Here is a 20374-nt window from a genome sequence, read left to right as displayed (position 1 = left end):
TCTGGGATGTCCACAGCCATGTAATCACAGAGACCTCACAAAGGACCTATGTGTACCAGCCCATGTGCTAATTAATTAGACAAATAGAATTTGTTAATTAATTAGACACCAATTAATAAGACACCAAATAGAATTCACACATGTGCAATTAATTAGACACAGTGTAGGCACTGGGCAGATCACCTCCCCTGAGCCCTGGTAGCAAGGGATGCTGATATGTTTCTCTACCATCATGAGACCATACCTAGAGCCCACTCTGAGTGGGAGGCCAGTGAGAGCCCCCAGCATGTATGGATTGGCAAGCTTGCTCCTCCTGCCCACCCCTCCAGGGCCCAGCTTGGACTTCTCACAGGTACAAAGCAGGGGAAGGTAGGTGGTGATCTGGGGACCATGGCCTCAGGGGGTACTCAGGGCTGAGCCAGGACACATCTGATCAACAGCAGCCCTGAGACTTTAGTGACCTGGCCCACACACCTGCAGGTTAAGCCACCTAGGAATGGAGGGAGCATCCTAAGACTCTGGGGGTGGGACAGATTCATAGCAGGACCCAGCCCAGGATGGTCATCCACCCTGGTGTCAGGAGTGTGACCCAATCTGCAGAGAAGGGACACACCTTCACACACACAAACCACCCACCCAACACCGAAAGTCGAGTTGATGTCACTGCGTCTCGGGCAGCAAAGGTGACTTCCCCAGCGTGGTGTAGCTGTGCATTGTGTAGCAGCAGGGTGTGGTGGCTGCCATAAGCAGTGACGGTCCAGTCGTTGTCAGGCTGTACCATAGTTCCGTTGATGTACCAGGTGGCTTTGCCCACTGGCAGGGCCTCTCTGAGCACACAGGTAAAGCAAGCCTGTGTGCCGGCTTGCACCACCACATCCTTGGGGGCCTCCAGGACTTCCAGGCGCCAGCCTGCAGTCAGGGGTGGAATGAATGCTGGTGTGTAGGAGGGTCCAGAGAGGGCAAGCCCAGCATGGCCCACTGGGTCTCCCACTGAGTGGGAGTGGACAGAGACCCCATCTCCACCAGCTCTCCCTACCTGCAGAGCCCCACGCTGGAGGGGCCTGGGAGACACATGCCCTGCACTGGAAGCTGCACTCCAGTCCTGGGAGTGCTGCCCAGCCCCTGGAGGAGTCTTGGAGACCCCCTTCAGGCTCCCCACATCTCACTCCATTCCCTAGCCGCTTGTCTCAAAGACTGATATCCTGCCTCCAGCCAACTCTCCAGGCCCTGCCCTCTCCCAGGTGTTCACAGCCTGCAGACTCACACCACCCAGCCGGCTCAGTCACAGGCATAGACAAAACCTGTCCTCATGTCCCAACAGCACGCCTGGCCCTGCTGCTGTGCAGGTACACTCCCCCCATGGCCCTGCTGATGGAGGCCTCCCTGGTCCTCGGCCCCTGTCCCCACTCCCTCTCGGGTTCTCTTGGTCATGGGTCCCCCAGAAGCACAAGCTCAGCAGCAGCATACCCTGATCAGGCAGCTGTGCAGGACCCCAGCACTCTCCCAGAGGCCACCAGCCCAGGTGGAAGACTCTCCTGCAAGCTGCTCCTGTCCCAGGCCCCATCCCCTGAGTGAGCAGTCCAGACAACTCTTTTTGGAGGTAGAGTGGGGGTTCCCAAGGAGCAACTTCCCTTCTGGTGGGAGAGTCCTGGAAGCCACCTTGGGCTGCCCAGAAAGTGGCCCAACCTCCTGTGGGAGAGGTCTCACCGACCTCCGCCCCATCAGCTCTCATTGCCATTACCTCTGATGGTGAGGAAAGCAGACGTGACCATGTCCCCAGCCAGGAAAGTCACCCGACAACTGTCCTGTGGCCTCAGGTTTTTGAGCAGTAGTAGGTGTCGCAGGCCGTTCTCGAAATATACCACCTCCGCGTTCTCCGAGGTGTGCAAGGGCTCATCATCCAACAGCCAGGTGTGGGAAGCCACCTCAGGCCGGGAGAGCTGGCACTCAAACAAGGCCTCCCCGCCCTCAGGCACATCCACATTCTCCAGGCCCTGGACCACAGTGTTCTTGGCTGTAGGGAGAGCAAGGCTCGGGACTGCTGACCTCACTGTCCCTTGGGAGAGCCAGCATTTTCAGGAGGGCGGCACCCAGGCCTGTAGTGTTCCCTCCACACCCTGCCCACCTTTTGGGCCCCTCACATCAACAGTGGTCTCCTGACCACAGGAAACTCACAGGTGTTCACAGACCGCAGACTCACACCACCCAGCCAGCTCAGTCACAGGCATGGACAACCCTGTCCTCGTGTCCCAATAGCACTCCTGGCCCTGCTACTGCTCAGGTACATTCCCCCCATAGCCCTGCTGATGGAGGCCTCCCTGGTCCTCGGCCCCTGTCCCCTCCTCCCTTTCAGGTTCTCTTGGCCATGGTTCCTCCCAGAAGCACAAGCTCAGCAGCAGCATGCCCTGATCCAGCAGCAGTGCAGGCCTAAGGCAGGTTGCCTGCCACCTCCCAGGCCTGTTCCCACTATGTAGGTCCCCTGCAGTGCAGAGCTGGCTGTTGCTGCCTGCCACTCCACCATTGCTGCATGGCCAGAGCCACGCCAAAGCCGTGCTGGACCTGGGCTGCCCGCCAGGTGGCCTCACCTTGCACTTGTAGCAGTGCCACCACGCCAGTGCCTGCGGCCTCACAAGAATAGATGCCACTGTCACAGGGCAGGGCTGGCCTGAAGGTCAGCCTGGCCAGAGTCCAGTCCTGCTCTATGATGACACGGTGCCCATCTGCGTGTACCTCCTGCTCGTCCATCTTCCATGTGGCCTGCACCAGCCGTGAGTATTGGCAGAGGAGTTCGGCAGAGCCACCCTCCTCCACTGCCAGGTCCTGCATGGCACTGACCACCTCCACCTTAGGATCTGTCGGCCAACATGCCGGACATGCATCAGCCCTGAGGAACAGCACAACCATGGCCCACCCACCCCACTCAGTGTTAGTGGCTTCAGTGGCTGCAAGCATGGAGCTTCATGGTGACAGTTTAGCAGGAGCTGCCTGGCATGTGGCTAGGAAGGGAACCCACAACGCAGCCCAGAGCCCTCCATCAGACATACCTCACCCATGAGCATAGTGCCTAGGCTTCACCTCTGCCCAGGCAGAGCTCCTCTGGCCCCACATACCTGCTGGCCCCCAGAAACATACGCCACTGGAAAGGCTCCTCTGGATGTCCTAGGGCCTGCCCCAGAACCCAGAACCCCTGCCCTGCTTGCTCTTCTCCAGGGGCCTTGCTGCCCACCCAGGGCCCACATTCCATCTCCATTTGTTGAAATCTCAACACATTTTACATGACAGCACATAGCAGGAACCAGGCAGAGCTGTTGGGAAGAGGCTAGGGAGACCCTAGCAGCTGTTACTCTCCCTGTCTGGCCAGCTCCTCCCCAGAAGGGCACAGATCTCAGCTGAGCTCACAGCAGAGGAGCAGATGTGAGCAGGGACAGGTAGGCCAGGGCCAAGGGCATGGGCCTCCCCTCAGAAGCCCAAAAAGTCCCCCAAAGGGACTGGCCCCCATGGCTGGGGATGTGCAGCTAACTAGGTGACTGGTGGCCAAGCAGGCGGCAATGCACTGGCCCTACCTGGCAGGTGGCAGTGGACCTAGCCTCCAGCTAGATCTCCCATTCAAAAGTAAGAGCTGCCCACTGTGCCTCCTGGGGGTGCCCAGGGTAGGTGGCACATGTATAGTGATGCCCAGCCTCTGGCTCTGGGGACAGTGCCCACCTTCAGTGCCCATCTTCCCCCTTTCCCCAGGAGCCTGCAGGAAGCGTGTGGCAGCAGGAGCAGAAGCACCAGCATGGGGGAGTCCCCAGTGGTCAATACCTTTGACCAATAACTTGGCTGTGGAGACCAGGGGCCCTGTGCGGAAGGTGATGGTGCCTGAGTCGGCCACCCCCAGGCCTGAGAGTGTGAGGGAGTGAAAGGTCCCATCACGCACAGTGATGGCACTCTGGGGGCTGTCCTGTAGCAAGGTGCCATCCAGCCACCAGCGGGCCTCTGGCCCACCCGCACGAGACACCTCACAGGAGAACGTGGCCACCTCCCCTGCGAAGACGTCTACACTCTGCAGGCCACGAACTAGGCACAGTGCAGCCTCTGCATAAGAGGACAAGAAGGAGGGCTGGGTTCATCACTTAGAGGCTACCTGGGGCTACTGGTGCAGGTGTGTCTTATGATAGCAGGTTTTGTCTTTATGCCCAGTTCCTGGCCCAGAGCTCCTAACCCAGCAGAATCTCCTGAAAATGCTGCAAGTCCTTCCGTTATATATAACAGGCTCTTTTTTTCTTTTAATCACACCTGAGATTATGTTAATGGGGTGACTCAGGCCCAGCCCTGAGACAGCTTCAGGAAAGGACTGGTCACCAAGAAGATCAAGTGATTACAGGGTTACAAGGCTCAGCCCCATTCTCTGAGAAAGCAGGGTGGTTGGACATCAATCTCCATAAGACAAACTCTTAACAAGACTAGATGAGCTTCCACAATGCTGAACACAGGCTGGGAGGGCAGCGTGGAGAGGACATGGAATCTGTGTCCTTTCCCATTCTTGTCTTTCACCTGGCTGTCCCTGAGCAGGATCCTCTGCAACAAGCTATCCAAGATGAGTGTGTCCCTGACTTCTGTGAGTTTCCCTAGCAAACTGGTCAAGCATGAGGAGAGGACAGTGGGAGCCCTCACTTGAAGCCACTCAGAAGTTTGGGTAGCAACCTGAGATTTTCCATTGACATCTGAAGCTGGGGAAGCCTATGGACTGAGCCCTTAGCTTGCAGGGTCTGTGCTAAATCTGGGTAGATAGTGTCAGAACTGAATCACAAGACACCCAGTAGGTGTCCACTGGAGAACTGCTTATGTCTGTTGGGACTGTCTGGTCAAGTGTTCTAGGTTGAGGAAGTATGACAGGAAGAGAATAGTGACCATTCTCTAGAACAGATGTCAGAAATGGGATGTGCTGGCCTAGTTCTGAGACCCACTGGTGTGGGGCCACCCTGGGGCCTGCTGGCACCATCCAGACCAAAAGGATGACCTGAGCCCTGGGGTCTAGAAATCCACCCTTATCACAGAGGGAGGCACAGAGACCACCACGGTGAGCCCAGCTCACACCCCATCAGAACACTACAGGTTTCACCCAGAGGAGGCCATGCCATGCATGGTACCCTGATCATCAGGAGAGCAGACAAGCCCCAAGCCCCATGACTGGAGCTCCTTCTAGTGCGGATGCCTCGTCTGACCCAGGTTAGGGCAGGAAGCAGAGGTCCCAGCACCTGCTTCTCCCCAGGGGTGGTGGCTGGCCTCAGAAGGGGACCTCTCTGTCCTTGGGGGCACCTTCAATCCCAAGAGGGAACCTCATCCAGTTTTCCTCTGAAGTCCCTCAGCCCCAGGGTTCAGGGCCCTGATGCTGGATCCAAATATTCCTGTTCCTGTCACACAGAAGGTCCAAGCTCAGGGCCTTTCCAGATGAATCATGGCTGCCCTCCTGTGCCCTCCATACAGTCTCCATCCTGTCTACCTCCTGATGGACACTCAGGGTGGTTGGAGGAAGAGGATACCAGCATCCACGTCTAATCCTCCCATCCCCACAGGCCAGCCAGTAGGACCAGACAGAGACTTCTTCCACCACCTGCTGCCTAGGGCCAGGCAGGGAGGATGTCACCCCCACCCTGTGCTTCTCTGAGCACTTTCCACAAGCCATCCTGGGGCCTCCTTATGAAGACAGAGACACTGTTCAGCTTGGTAAGGCCTAGATGCCTTTACCCCAGGAGGCGGGCTACAAGGGGCAGGTGAGAGTCACTGGCAGACACCAGAGCCCATCAGGACAGTGATGTGCGGGGCAGCCCCCATGCCCACCCCAGCAAGCCCTCCCTCAGGAGCCTCTCCACACTCCTCCCCTTCAATGCACCCCACCAGCACCTGCCTTCCCCAAGTGTACATCTGCACCTCCTTCTCCTGCTCTGCCAGCTCCTGGGTCTTGCCCCGAGCAATAGTTCCCAGGCCTACCTATCACACCCCTACCTGGACATCCATTCACACACCTAGGCCCAGGGCCCTCCCCCTGAGATCACTGTCCTGATGCATAATGAACCATCTTTCCCAGGCTAGGGACTCAGAGCCATGTCACCCCCACATAGTCATCGCCCCAGGAACACACAAGGCCCTTCCTGCACTGCTCCCATTCAGGAAACCCATGACAATTCATCTTCATCACTCAACCTAAGGCACTAAGTAGCCTTTCCCAGCCCCCAGGCCACAGAGCTGACCATATCTGTTTATTCTTTAGGTTTTTGGGGAGGAGAGCATGAGATTCAAACATACACTGTCTCCATGTCCAGCTCCACCAAGCAGATGGGGAATCCCTGAGGGCAAAGCTACCTTTGGACCTCAAGGTCCAGGACTTGACCATGGTAGGGGCTTGCTCAATGGTGAGTAGATAAGTGGTTTGATAGTGGCTGGTAGATGGTTGATGGGTGGATGGATGGATAGTTAATAGGTTAGTGGATGGACAGAAGGATAATTAACTGGTGGTAGATGGATGAATGTGTGATAAATGGATGTACAGAGGATGAGTGGAAAGGTATGTGGATAGCTAGATATGGAAGATAGGTAATAGATGAATGGAAAGTGGAGGGATAGATAGATGGATAATGGGTGCATGAGTGGACAGTGAACAGATGGTGGTAGTAAATGAATGAATGGTAGATGGATGGATGGTTGATAAATAAACGTATGGATAGAGATGGATGGATGGGAGGGTGGATGGAGAGGTGGTTAATGGGTGGATGGATGAATGGATGATTGGTGTGGACCGATGGGACCAATCTGAGAATCAGGAATAGGGCAGTAAGGGAATGCACTCAAGAGTGACCTGTGGAGTCAAGGTACAATCCAAGTTGAAGATTCCTAAAGTCCTGTTTGCATTCTGGGGCCATGTGCACCATGCCTGAGTCCACACAGGTGTCACGCATCAGCTGTTGCATCCACACCTTTAAGCTTGTGTGGTATGCAAGAGCGTTTCAACATGGATGTGTGTGGGCCCACATGGACCATGTCAGAAGGTCAGGCATTGGAAGATGATGTCCAGAAGACCCTGTCTCAACCTCCGGGTCCAAGGCAGCAAGGCTCTCCTACAGAGAATACCAATCCTGGCCTGTGCTCCCCCTATACACAGTATTCCTCAAGATCTTCACCAGCCTACACCACTCCATGACTTGAGGGATCAAGGACTGGAAAATTGCTAAGTCTAGGGTTTCTTCCCCACACCAACACACACACACACACACACACACACACACACACACACACACACTCACTCACACACATACCAGCTGCCACTAGGCAAGATGCTATGGTGTCCAGAAAACAGGCATCCACAGGCCAGGGCCTAGGTATGGAAGAGAGCTGCCCACCTGTGACTTTCAGCTGGGCTTCTGAGCTGCATGAACCCACTCGGAAACTGATGGTTCCCGCATCTTCAGGGGTCACCTGAGGACACAGGGAGGAAGATGCTCAGTCCTGGCCAACTCATCCTGACAGGAAGGACTGGTCCATCTAGCCAGCCCCCAGTGATGGGGCTCATCACCTCCCTAACCCGACCCCCTAATGGATGGTCTTTCTGAATGGAGCTGGAACCATCCCTGTTCAAGTGGAACAGGTCCCAGAGCCCCACCTTGTGCAGGGTGAGCAAGTGAAGCATGCCCTGCTCCATGGTGATGTCATTCATCTCGTTGGCCTGCAGAGGTACCCCTCCCAAAGCCCATCGGGCTTCCTGGCTTGCAGCTCTGGACAGCCGGCACCGGAAGTGGGCATCCTGGCCTTCATTCAGCTGCATGTCTTGCAGGGGCTCCAGGATGGTTACCTCTGGGACTAGACACAGGGCAGGCATGGGTGTCAGCCTCTGTGTCCAGGATGCTCCCTTCTTTAGCATAGCTTCCATATCCTGGGGGTCCTCCCTGGTGACCCCACCCCAATTCCTGAAGACAGTACATGGGGGTGTGTTATCAGTCCTTCCTCTAGCCAGGGCATGGGGAGCACCAGTCAGATGCATGGACGCACGCACGCACGGACGCACGCACGCACGGAGGCATGCATGCACGGTCTTCGCACGCACGGACTCCGCACGCACGGACTCCGCACGCACGGACTCCGCACGCACGCACGGACGCTCGCAGGGATGCACGCACGCACGGACACACTGCGAACTACTTCTGTGCAGTGGGTTTCCTGAGGCCTAGAAGTTTCAGGCAGATGGTGGAGAAGTGGCTTCACGTAGCTGAGGACCTACCTTCAGAAGGCTGCCTGGCCTGCTCTGCTCCTGGCCAAGAAGCTTTGTCACTCTCTGGGATGAAGTCCCTTCTAGCTTTCCACTTTGCAGTTCCTGGTGAGGATGTGAGGCTTCCCACAAAGGCAGCCTGGTGCTCACCACGGTGCTCCTGTTGGACATTGTGGATCCCAGTGGAGAGCCTCAGGTAGGGAGGGCACTAGTGTGTCCAGCAGTTTGTGGAGTGCAGCACTGACTGGAGTGGCATCATGGGACCAGAGCTGGGTAAGTAATGCATGGGGAAGAGGCAAAGTGTGTCTCTCTCCCTGTAAGGAGGTTCATGGATGCGCCGACCCTGCTGAGTCCTGTTTGGGATAGGAACCTTGCTGGATAGTTCTTAGGGAACTTGGAGCAGGGTGGGGTAGGAGGTGGAAGGGGTAGGAGATGGGTGAGGTAGGAGCTCCGTGGGGTAGGAGCTGGGTGGGATAGTGCAGGGGAGGGGATGCCCTGTGCTGTCCCTAAGAGGCAGTGCCTGAAGGGGTGACCATGCTGAGCCTTGTGGGGGAAGGGTCCTGGCTGGAGATCTTAAGGGACCTGAGCTGGATGGGGTAGTGTCTGGGGAGGAGGCACACTGTGCCTGTTGCCACTAGGCATTACTTGGTAACATTTCTGGGCAAAGCCCCACCCTCAACACACAGGTGAGTGCATGAAGCACACAAGCTTGGGCAGGCATATTGCAAACTGTTTCTGTGCTCTGCATTTCCAGGCATCTAGAAGTGGCCAGTAGACAGTGGAGAAGCATGTCCTCAAGTACCTGAGATCCTTCCTGCTGAACCTGGGAGCAGAGCCTAGGTAGGGAGACTTCCAGTGTCCTCAGCAATGTGTGGCGTATGGCCCTGGCTGGAGAGGTGTTGGGGGACCAGACTGGATGGGGTAGGTGCTAGGTGTGGTAGTGTGTGAGGAGGGGGCACGCTGTTTCTGTAAAGTGGTGCCTGGAGAGGAAGCTCATGCTGAGGCCTTTGGGGGCACCGCCCTGGCTGAAGAGGCTTCAGGGGAATGGAGCTGGGTGAGGTAGTTGGTGGGGAGGGGCACACTGTGTTTGTACCTGTGAGGAGATGCCTGGAGGGGGCGCTCTTGCTGAGGCCTGTAGGTACAAGGCCCTCACTGGGGAGGTGTTAGGGCACCAGGAACTGGATGGGGTAGTACATGGGGAGGGTACTTGCTGTGCCTGTCACTGCAATGCAGTGCCTACAGTGGATGCTTGTGCTGAGGCCTGTGGGGGTGCAGTCCTGGCTGGAGAGTTATTGGGAGACCAGAGCTGAATGGGGTGGAGCTTGATGGGGTAGGAACTTTTGTGGGGAGAAGTGCACTGTGCCTGTTCTTGCTAGGGGGTAGCTGGAGGGGGCAGTCGTCATGAGGCTTCTAGGGGCACAACCCTGGCTGGAGAGGTCTTAGGGGACCAGAGCTGGGTGAGGTAGTACCTTGGGAGGGCTGAACTGTTTCTATAACTGTGAGGTAGGGCCTGGGAACATCCCTGCACATAGCCCCGCCCTTGACACACATGTGCATGCAGTTTGCACACATTCACTGATTCATGCAGGGACTTATCCCAAACTGTGTCTGCACAGTGGATTTCTGGGCAGCCTAAAAGTGTACTGTAGATTGTGGAGAATCTGGGGCCTTCAAATCACACAGATTCTTTCTACTGATGGCTGCCTGGGCTGCTCCAGTCTTGCTCATTGTATCATTTTAAAAGCTGTGTTCTCAACTTTATCTGCCAGTGTTTTCTTTTGTTTGTTTCCCCAAAAGAGTAAATTGCAAGTTTTTAGTATAAGTCTATTCTCTACATTCTGTACATATAATTTATGTGTTTTTCTTGTAACTTATATTTTATTACAATTAGGTGATTTGTAATGATTCATTGTTTATATATCAATGACTTTCATATTTTAAATCAATCATTTTTATGGAAACCATTTTTGTAAGTCCTCATTTACTTTGCTTTTTAGTTCACTATTTCCCAGTAAGTACAATTACTCATCCATTGGCATTTCCCTTTCTGCTGTGCAAAGGGTATATTCATTCTGAAATACTTTGATGTGTATTTTGTCCAGTGTGTGTTACTCAAGCTTCATGGAAATTTAATTATCAGTTGTTTTTGTCTTAAAATGGGAGATAAACTGTAGTTGAAATGGTCAGGTTTTTAAGGCATTTGTCTTCTGGTGACATTTTGCTGTGTTGAGACATGCATTTTGTAAGTACATGTCTTTATAGTAACACACATATTTCATGTCAATATTTTTGTTCATAGAACCAGTTTTAGTAAAAAAAAGGTTTTCTATTTTTTCACTTCATCATTCGATATGTTTGAGCCTCTGTTCATGTTCTATAGGTGGGAATTTATTATGATCACCATCTGATAAAAGAAGCTGGTAGCAAAGTTAGGGTTAATTTCTATTTTTACCACAAGGTCATTTGTTATAACGAGGTTTTACTTAGGGGTTTTACAAGTTAGCATCAAAGTAGGCAATTAAGAATATTAACATTAACCTGCACTATTATAATTAATTCTTTTTTACTTTTGGGATTTCACAGTGGGATTGAGATTATATGAGGAGTATCATTTCTTAGAAGTATTTTTAAGTGTAGCAGATGCAACCAAGCTTACATATTTCCATTAAAATATGTAGCCCTGAATTCCTGGGCTGGGGTTGTGGCTACACATCAACATATACGTGTGTGTGTGTGTGTGTGTGTGTGTGTTGTGTGTGTGTGTGTGTTTGTGTATGCTTTGAAATCCTGTCACTTTAGATTTTCAATTATGTAGAATACCTTTCTGAGGGTTGATTATATTTGTATAAGTTCATTTCATAGTTTTTTTCTATTTAGAATACCTCAAAATGCAAATGAGGGCTCTCATGAGGAAATTAAATGTGGAAATTTTGGTTTCCCACAGCAGTTCTGTGATGTATCCCAGGGCCTCCAAGCCCCAGCTAGTGGTTTGGTTTAGAATGATGATGGTATAAATGGAGAAAAGGGATGCATACTTGATTGTTTTATTTGTTCATATGAGTTATAATTGAGAATAAAATGTATTTTGACATATATAAATGGAGTATAACTTCTCATTCTTTTGGTTATACATGATGTAGATTCACACTGGTCATGTAATAATGTATGTATATAGGTTAATAATGTCTAATTCATTCCACTATTCTTCCTACCCTCTTACCCTCCTCCACTCCCTCCACTCCCCTCTGCCTTATCCAAATCACCTGTATTCTTCCCTACAGGGCATCCTCCTATCTCAGTCTCTAAACTCATGGACATTACAGGTGTGCACCACAGTGCCTGGCTTTTCTTCTCATTTATTCTGAGGTCCCAGGCAATATTTCTTCTCTCAACGATTTATATTGTTTAACATCTCATAAGTACATATTAGTATGTACAATGTAATTACTTTGATTCCTGGGTAATATCTATCTCAACTTTTATCATTTTTTATTGTAAATATATTTTAAATATCCTCCTTTCTATCTAGTTTCAGTTATTCAATGCTGTATTCACCCGCCTCTGCCATAGAACACAAGAACTTATTCATCCTAACTGTAATGGTGTTCTGGTTGACCAATCTCTCTCCATCCTCCCACCCTCTACACTCTTTCCAGCTTCTGGTAACAACTATTCTCTCAACATCTATGAGATTGACTTTTGTAGAATTCACATATAAGTGGAATCAGGTAATATTTGTTTTTCTGTGCCTGGATAATTTTATTTAACTTAATGTCCTCCATGTTTATCTCTGTTGTTGTGTATGACAGGACTTATTTTAATTTTGTGGTCAAATAATATTAGTTTGTATATATCACATTTTCTTTATCCATTTGTCAGTTTATGGGCACATCTGTTGTTTTCATTTCCTGGCTATTATGAACAGTGCTGCAATCAGTAGGGTAGTGCAGGTGTTTCTTTGCCATGCTCATTTCATTCCTTTTTGTATACCCCCCAATAGTGGAATTTCAAGATATGTGGTAGCTCTATTTTTATTTTTTGGAGGACTCTCCATACTTTCTTCTATAATAACTGAACTAACTACATTCCAACCATCACACTCTTCAAAAATGGTTTTTGTGTCTTGCCTACCACATTTATTCCAATATTTCCCTAATATTATGACTTTCCAAGTATGAAAATATCTACCTAGCCAAACCCTTATCTCACTGTCCTAAATACTGTCATGTAAATAAAAAAGTTTTTACAACTGTTTCTCAAACACATAATGACAGTTACTGTCTGGAACTTTACTAGATTTTTATGGAACTATATCTTTGACTTTCTCAATAATTTACATAGTTTATTCCAGTATACTTTATTTTAAGTGTTTACTGTGTTATTATAAAATTGATTTGTCATTTTTACTTTACCGTATTTGTTAATAATACCTCAATTTTACCTTTATATCCCAAGGGATTGAATCTAGGGCCTTGTGCATGTGAGGAAAGCACCCTACCAACTGAGCTATATCCCCAGCCACAGACTATATTATAAAAATGAAGAATTTCATAGATACCATTGAATTTATGTATTGAGATGCAAGAATAAATAAAATGGCCACATGAGTCATGAATAAAGAATAATTTGAGATTATTCAAATATAATATCAATAAAGATGATATAAATTAAGATTTACTAATAATTAACATATTTTATGCTGTCAGTGATGAGAAATATAATAATGTTTTCTGATAAATAAAAAGAATCAGTATTTGCATATTTTCCTTTCCTAGAATGTTTATATGATCATTTGCTTTTTTTGTTACACCATTCTTTTGTTTCCACTTGAAAGACTGCCTGTAGCAATTCCAAAAAGGAAGGCTAGTGGTAATTAACTCACTCACCTTTTATTTTTTTGCCAAAAAGTTGTTATTTTTTCTTAATTTTTAAAGGAAATTATTGCTGGTGCTCTCTTCTAAGTTGTTAAATTGTTTTTAGTTTGTGTGTGTGCATTCTTTTTCTTTGAAAAATTAATACATCATATCTGACCTAAAGTTTTCTTCCAAAAAATCTGCTGGTGTTTTTCTTTTTTTTTTTATTGATTGTTCAAAACATTACAGAGCTCATGATATATCATCTTTCATACATTTTACTTAATTGGGTTTTGAACTCCCTTTTCTACCCCAAATACAGATTGCAGAATCACATCTGTTACATACTCACATTTTTACATAATGGCATATTAGTGACTGTTGTATTCTGCTACCTTTCCTATCCCCTACTATCCCCCCTCCCCTCCTCTCCCATCTTCCCTCTCTACCTCCTCTGCTGTTGTTCAATTCTCTCTCTTTATTTCCCCTCCCCTTGCCCCTCATAACCTCTTATAATTTTTTGTATCATTGAAGGTCTCCTACCATTTCCATATGTTTTCCCTTCTCTCTCCTTTTCTCTCCCCCCATTCGTCTTTGTTTACTGTTAGTCTTTTCCTCATGCTCTTCCTTCCTGTTCTGTTCTTAGGGGCTCTCTTTATATCAAAGAAGACATTTGGCATTTGTTTTTTACGGCTTGGCTAGCTTCACTTAGCATCATGTGCTCTAATGCCATCCATTTCCCTGCAAATTCTATGATTTTGTCATTTCTTAGTGCTGCATAATACTCCATTGTGTATACATGCCAAATTTTTTTTATCCATTCATCTATTGAAGGGCATCTAGGTTGGTTCCACAGTCTAGCTATTGTGAATTGTGCCGCTATAATCATTGATATGGCCGTATCCCTATAGTGCGCTCTTTTAAGGTCCTCAGGGAATAGTCCGAGAAGAGCGATAGCTGGGTCAAATGGTGGATCCATTTCCCTGCTGATGTTTTTCTGAAAGCTCCATCTTAGGAGATAAATCACTTCTTATATTCAAAATTTTTTATTTTCATTTTATTTACTTGTTTATTTATTTATTTTCTAGTTGCTGATAGACTTTATTTATTTATTTATATATGGTGCTGAGAATTGAACAGACTTTTATTTATTTATTCATATGAGGTGATGGGAATCAAACCCAGTGCCTCACACTTTACAGGCAAGTGTGCTTCTGCTGAGCCACAGCCCCAACCCATCAAAAATCTTTATTTTTAAATTTTGATTGTTACAATTTTCCTCACTTTGGGTCCTTTTTGTATTCATCTTAATTATTTTTCTTTGAGTTTCTTGAATTTGGGTATCCATTTTCTTTCTCAGAATTGAAAAAAAATGTCTTTTATTTTTTCAAATGAGTTCTAGTCACCCTTCTCTTTCTCTTCTTTAGAGATACATGCAAAAACACATATTTGTCCTTGTGATGTTGTCTCATAAGCCCCTTAGAGTTTCTTCACATTTAAAATTTTATATTTTTAATTTTGTTTTTGTTTCAATCAATAATTTCAAAAAATATTTTATTTCAATTATTGTTTTATTTAAATACTGTCATGTTGGCATTTTTACACTTTACATGCATTTTCCTGATTTTTTGTCATTTTTTAATATTTATTTTTTAGTTGTAGTTGGACACAGTATCTTTATTTTATTTTTTTATGTGGTGCTGAGGATTGAACCCAGGACTTTGTGTGTGCTAGGTGAGCGCTCTACCAATGAGCCAGAATCCCAGCCCTTTTGTGTAGTTTTCTGCTGTTTCCTCATAACACATGTAGATATTTTTACAAGGACTAGTTTTCATTTCATGAAATTATTCATAGACCTTAAAAGTCTTAGGATTGGTCTTTGTAGAGTTATCTCATTTATTTGATTTATTTGTGTTTCTGTGTTTTTTCATGTGTCTTGTTATTTCTGTTATAATTTTTTGTTTTGTTTTGCATTTGAAGAAACAGCTACCTCTTCCAGACTTTGTGAAACAGTTTTGTATGGGGGACAAGTTTCACAAATTAGCCAGAAATTTTGGAAGCCCCTTGGATCTTTTATGGGAGTGGTTCTTTTCTGGACTAGAAAAATAATTTCTGAATTAGGTTTGCTGGTTTCTTAAGAAAGTCTTGTACTCTCTTCCTCCCCCTGGTGTCTCATTGCTGTATGGTAGAGTCTGATGCTTAGACAATCCTTTTGAGCTCTCTCTGGTTCTCAGCCCAATTCAGGTATTGAAAGAAAGAAATTTCCTCATATGAGCCTTAAGACAAGTGAGACAAATCATTTCCTCAGACATCTGTTTCTCCCTAAACAACACCTATAATATTGGAAGCATATCCACCCTTCCTCCTAAGAAAGTAGTCATGAATTATGTTTGTCTTGCTGGGTTGGGCATGGGGTAGATAGCAAATGAATGGAAATGGCCTTTTTTTTTACCTCTTTAAATAAAACTGTGTATTCCTGGAATACCCCAATTTCATAACTGGCTTATGCAATGTTCTTATGAAATCATTGGACCATAATCTTTGTGTGTCAATATTTGTGAGGAAGTGAGGTCTGGGGCTTTATATTCTGAAAATTTTCAGACATCACTCAAGGAAAACATTTTTGTTTAATAAAAAAGTTGATACTAGGCTATTCATATTATAATGTGACTTTCATTCAAGTATAATTCTTAAATGTGAGCTACATTGTAGCATAACATTCATTTTACAGGAAAGCTTCAGTACGCTTTGGCCACTTTTATCTTATGACCATTGAGTAACTACAAATAATAACATTTATGATATTTGTGGTATTGTTTAAATATCCAAAACCTTTTGGGTTTTCAAGTTGCAATACTCTTGTAAAATGTGTATTATTTAAATTATTTTTCAATGCTGAAATGGTGAATGTATCCAAATAAAGTCATATGCATTCTCAAATTTATAATTCAATTTTCTCAAAAAGTTTAGTCAAATAGTATTTTTTGTGAGCCCTGAAATAAGGGTATCTGATGAGCACACTTGAGATTTTTATATTTTAAGGTGTTAGATTATAAACCAAATCTGAAATCAAAAAGAGTTTTCCATTTAATTTTTAATATTTGATATTTTTTCTCATTGTTTTATTGAAAATATTTTGCATTCCTTTAATTTGTTCCTCAGAGCCCCTATACATCCTAGATTTTACCTTTTAATTCTATCCCATATTTCATGAAATTCAGCTCCTATTCTCTTAACATCTTTTCTCCATGATCAAGTTTCTTTGCCAAGATTATGTATATTGCCTTTATTATGTCAATATCTATTTTTCAAATGATGTAGTCTGTTGGTAATGCTTTCCATTAAATTTTTAATTTGGTTTATTGATTCTTCAATTTCAGGAGTTTCCAAATTATCCTTCTTCAAAATCTATATCTCCTTTTTGACATGATCTTTCACTTCTAATATTTTCTCTCTGATTCCAATATTTACCTCATTTTTCTACCTCTTATGTCTTGTTATCTTTAACTTTCTAAATTTATTTTTTGACATTTCCTATACTGCAGTATCAGTAGAGTCTATTGTTGAATCATTCTGTTTTGGATGTTTTCTTCATATTGTTTATGTATCAACCCATCTATTCAAATGGATCTGAAACAGTGGGGTTTCTACTCTACCAGCTTTTAGTTATCCTATAATTTTCCAGTGCCTCAGATATTAAGGGAAGTCAAATAACTGCAAAAACCTATGCATATAACATATAGGATTAAATTAAGTACTTAGTTCCTATTATGACATGTACAATGTTGATTGACACAATAAACAGAAATTGTAGGGTCAGCAATTTCTATCATTAAAGATAGTAGTTAATCATGAATTATGTCCATCAAAAACTTAAACAATTGGTATTACCTATGACTTCCAGTGTTTTAACTGCTTCTATTGCATTAGTGGTGGGGTGTGACATTATACAAACTAACCAGTGGTAAGAGAAGTTCAAAATAGAGATAATTAAGAGTAAAGAAGAATATATTAGGGAGACAAAGATTTGCAATTTCAAAATAGGGCTGATCCATAGACAACATATTGTTCATTATTTATGAGGGGGAAGAGAAGAAATAAAAATAAAAGAAAAATTAGAGGAAGAGTGAAAGAGAGAACAATGAGTCCGGCTTCTGTTGGTTTAACATCTATTTATTTATAGATTTTTAAATTACTGCATTATAGACATACACAACATTGAAATTCACCATGCTTTATTCATAGATGTACAAAGAGAGTTTAGTTTGTTTCATTCTACTGTTCATCCCTCTGTTTGTCCTCCATGCCTTCCATGTAACCCCTTTCACAGATATCTCTGTTGAATGCCCTCTTTTCCATTATGTGGTCGAGTATTCACATATGAGGGGAAATATTTGACCTTTGGCTTCCTGAGTATGGCTTATTTCACTTAGAATTGTGTTCTCATTTCATCAATTTTCCACCTAGTGCCATAATTTAATTCTTCTTAATGACTAAGTAAAACTTCATTGTGTATATACACCATGTATTCTTTATCAATTACTTTGTTGATGGGTTTGATGGCTGGTTCTGTAATTAGGTTATTATGAATCGTGTTGCTATAAGCACTGATGTGCCTGTGTTTTTATAGTATGCTGATTTCAGATATTTGGATATATACCAAGGAATGCGACAACTGGGTCAGATGGTAGTTCTATTCCAAGTTTTGAAAGAGCTATTCATCCAGTTTTCAAGAATGGCTGTACTAATTTGAAGTCCTACCAACACTGCATTTCCCCATGAATTATTCTTTTTTTCTTTTTAAAAATTTTTTTCAGGTGTATGTACAGTAAAGTGTATTTTGACATATTATACATACATGGACTATAACTTTTCATTCTTGTGCTATATATACTGTAGAGTTACACAGTTGTGTAATTCATATAAGTACATAGGAAATTTATGTCTGTTTCATTCTACTGTTTTTCCTATTCTCATCCTCTCCCTTCCTTTCATCCTTCTATGTCTAATCCAATAAACTTTATTCTTCCTTTCCCCCAAATGTTCTGTCTGATATGTGGATCTCTGCCCAATATTCTTGATAATTGGTATTTTAAGTGGAGTGAGATAAAATCTCCATGCAGTTCTTTTTGAATCTAATAGTTTTATTGAAGTACAGGGAAAGAGCAAGGACATTATAACAGACTTTCTCTTCCTTGCAGTTTTGATTGTCACTTCCCTGATGCCTACATATGTTTTATGTATACTTATACACACACACACACACACACACACACACACACCCCACTTGTATTTTTTCTTTTAAGCAATGTCTGTTTTAGATTTTGTACCTGTTTCGTTTAGTAATTGGGGTTTAATATTTTTTAGGTTTTTTTTTATTATTCTGTATATTAATTTCCTGAGGAACAGATGAAAAATATTTTATCACATTGGTAAGCTCTTTGTTTACATTCTTGTTTTCTTTGTTGTGCAGAAGTTTTGAAATTTGATTTAATCTCATTTATTGACTGTTAGTTTTATTTCTTGTGCTTTGGAGGTCTTGTTAAGTTGATGATTTTGTCAATATGTTGGAGTGTTGGGCCACATTTTCTTTAAGCAACTGTAGAGTTTCTGGTTTAATTCCTAGGTCTTTGATACACGTGGAGTTGGCTTTTATGCAGGGTGATAGGGATCAAGTTTTATGTTTTTCACATATGAATACCCAGTATTCATAGCACCACTTGTTAAGGTGTTTCTGTTTTCTTCAACATATATTTTTGGCCCCTTTGTCGCATATCAGGTCACTTTATCTATGTGGGTTTGTCTGTGTTTTCTTTTCCATTCATCTTCAGGTCTGTTTTGGTGCAATATAATGCTGTTTTTTTTTTTTTTTTTTTTTTTTTTTTTTTTTTTTTTACTAAAGCTCTGTGATATAATTGGATATCTGGTACCATGAAGATCTCAGCATTGCTCTTCTGGTTCAGGATACATTTGGATGTTCTATGTCACTTCTGTGTCAAAATGAATTTGAGAAATGTGTTTTGTCTCTGTGTTATGAAGAATGTCTGTATTGTGAAGGATGTCATTGATATTTTGACTGGGATTGTACTGAGTCTGATCACTGGTTAAGGTAGTATGACCATTGGGATAATATTAATTTTGCTTTTTTCAAGATTATTGAAAGTATTTCCACTTCTTAAGATTGTCTTTGATTTGTTTTATTCACCATTTTATAATTTTCATTGTTGAGGTTTTTCATCTCCTAAGTTAGATATTTTCCAAAGTATTTTCTTTAGGGTTTTGAATGAGACATTTTTCTCAATTATTTTGAAGAGGGTTTGCTATTGCTTATAGGACTGCAATTGATTTATGTATTATTTTCTTGTATCATCTCTTTTAATAGATTTGATATCAGCACTATAAATTTCTTGATGGAGCATTTTAAATCATCTCAGTAAAATGTTCCTGTCATCAGTAAACAGAGGCAACAGGACTTCTTTTTCCTATGGGTATGAAATTAGTTTCTTCTCTTGTCTGTTTGCTCTTGCTGGGGATTCAAGGAGTGGTGAAAGTTTACTTCCTTGTTTTGCTATTGTTTTGAGAAAAAAATGTTTTAATTTTTTTAATTCAGTTTGATGTTGGCATTTGATTTCTCCTTCTATCACTAGTCCCTCTGGTGTTTTAACCTGAATGGGTGCTGAGTGTTGTGAACAGGCTTTTCTGAATCTACTGATTATATCATGGTATTTTTGTACTTAAATTTGTTCATACAGTAAATTTTGTGTGTGTGTGTGTGTGTGTGTGTGCCCGCTCATGCATGCATATGTGCATATGTATATATGTACACATATATGTACTTAAATTTTTTTTTGGAATTGGGAATTGAACCAAGGCATGATTTTCTAATTAGGTTCATGTGCCACTATCCACTTTTTAATTTTTTTCCTATTTTTGTAAATGCATTATAGTATTACAGAACAATGGATTTATTGTTACATATTCACATATAAATCTAATATAAAAATAAGCAATATTATATCACAGTGTTTCCCTTTGTTTCCTTCCCTTCCCCAGGTCCTTTTACTTTTTTTAATTTCTTCTTTTTAGATATATGTGACAGTGGAGTACATTTGGAGATAGTATATATGGATGGCATATACCTTATTCCAATTAGGATTCCATTCATGTGGTTGTACATGGTGTGGAATTTCACTGGTCATGAATTCATATATAAACATAGGAAAGTTATGTTCAATTCATTCTCATGTCTTTCCTATTATCATTCTGCTCTCTTACCTTC

This window comes from Ictidomys tridecemlineatus, unplaced genomic scaffold, assembly GCF_052094955.1.
Source record: "Ictidomys tridecemlineatus isolate mIctTri1 unplaced genomic scaffold, mIctTri1.hap1 Scaffold_284, whole genome shotgun sequence".
Taxonomy (NCBI): domain Eukaryota; kingdom Metazoa; phylum Chordata; class Mammalia; order Rodentia; family Sciuridae; genus Ictidomys; species Ictidomys tridecemlineatus.
The sequence above is the reverse complement of the archived record's forward strand: the minus strand, read 5'-3'. Positions refer to the sequence as shown.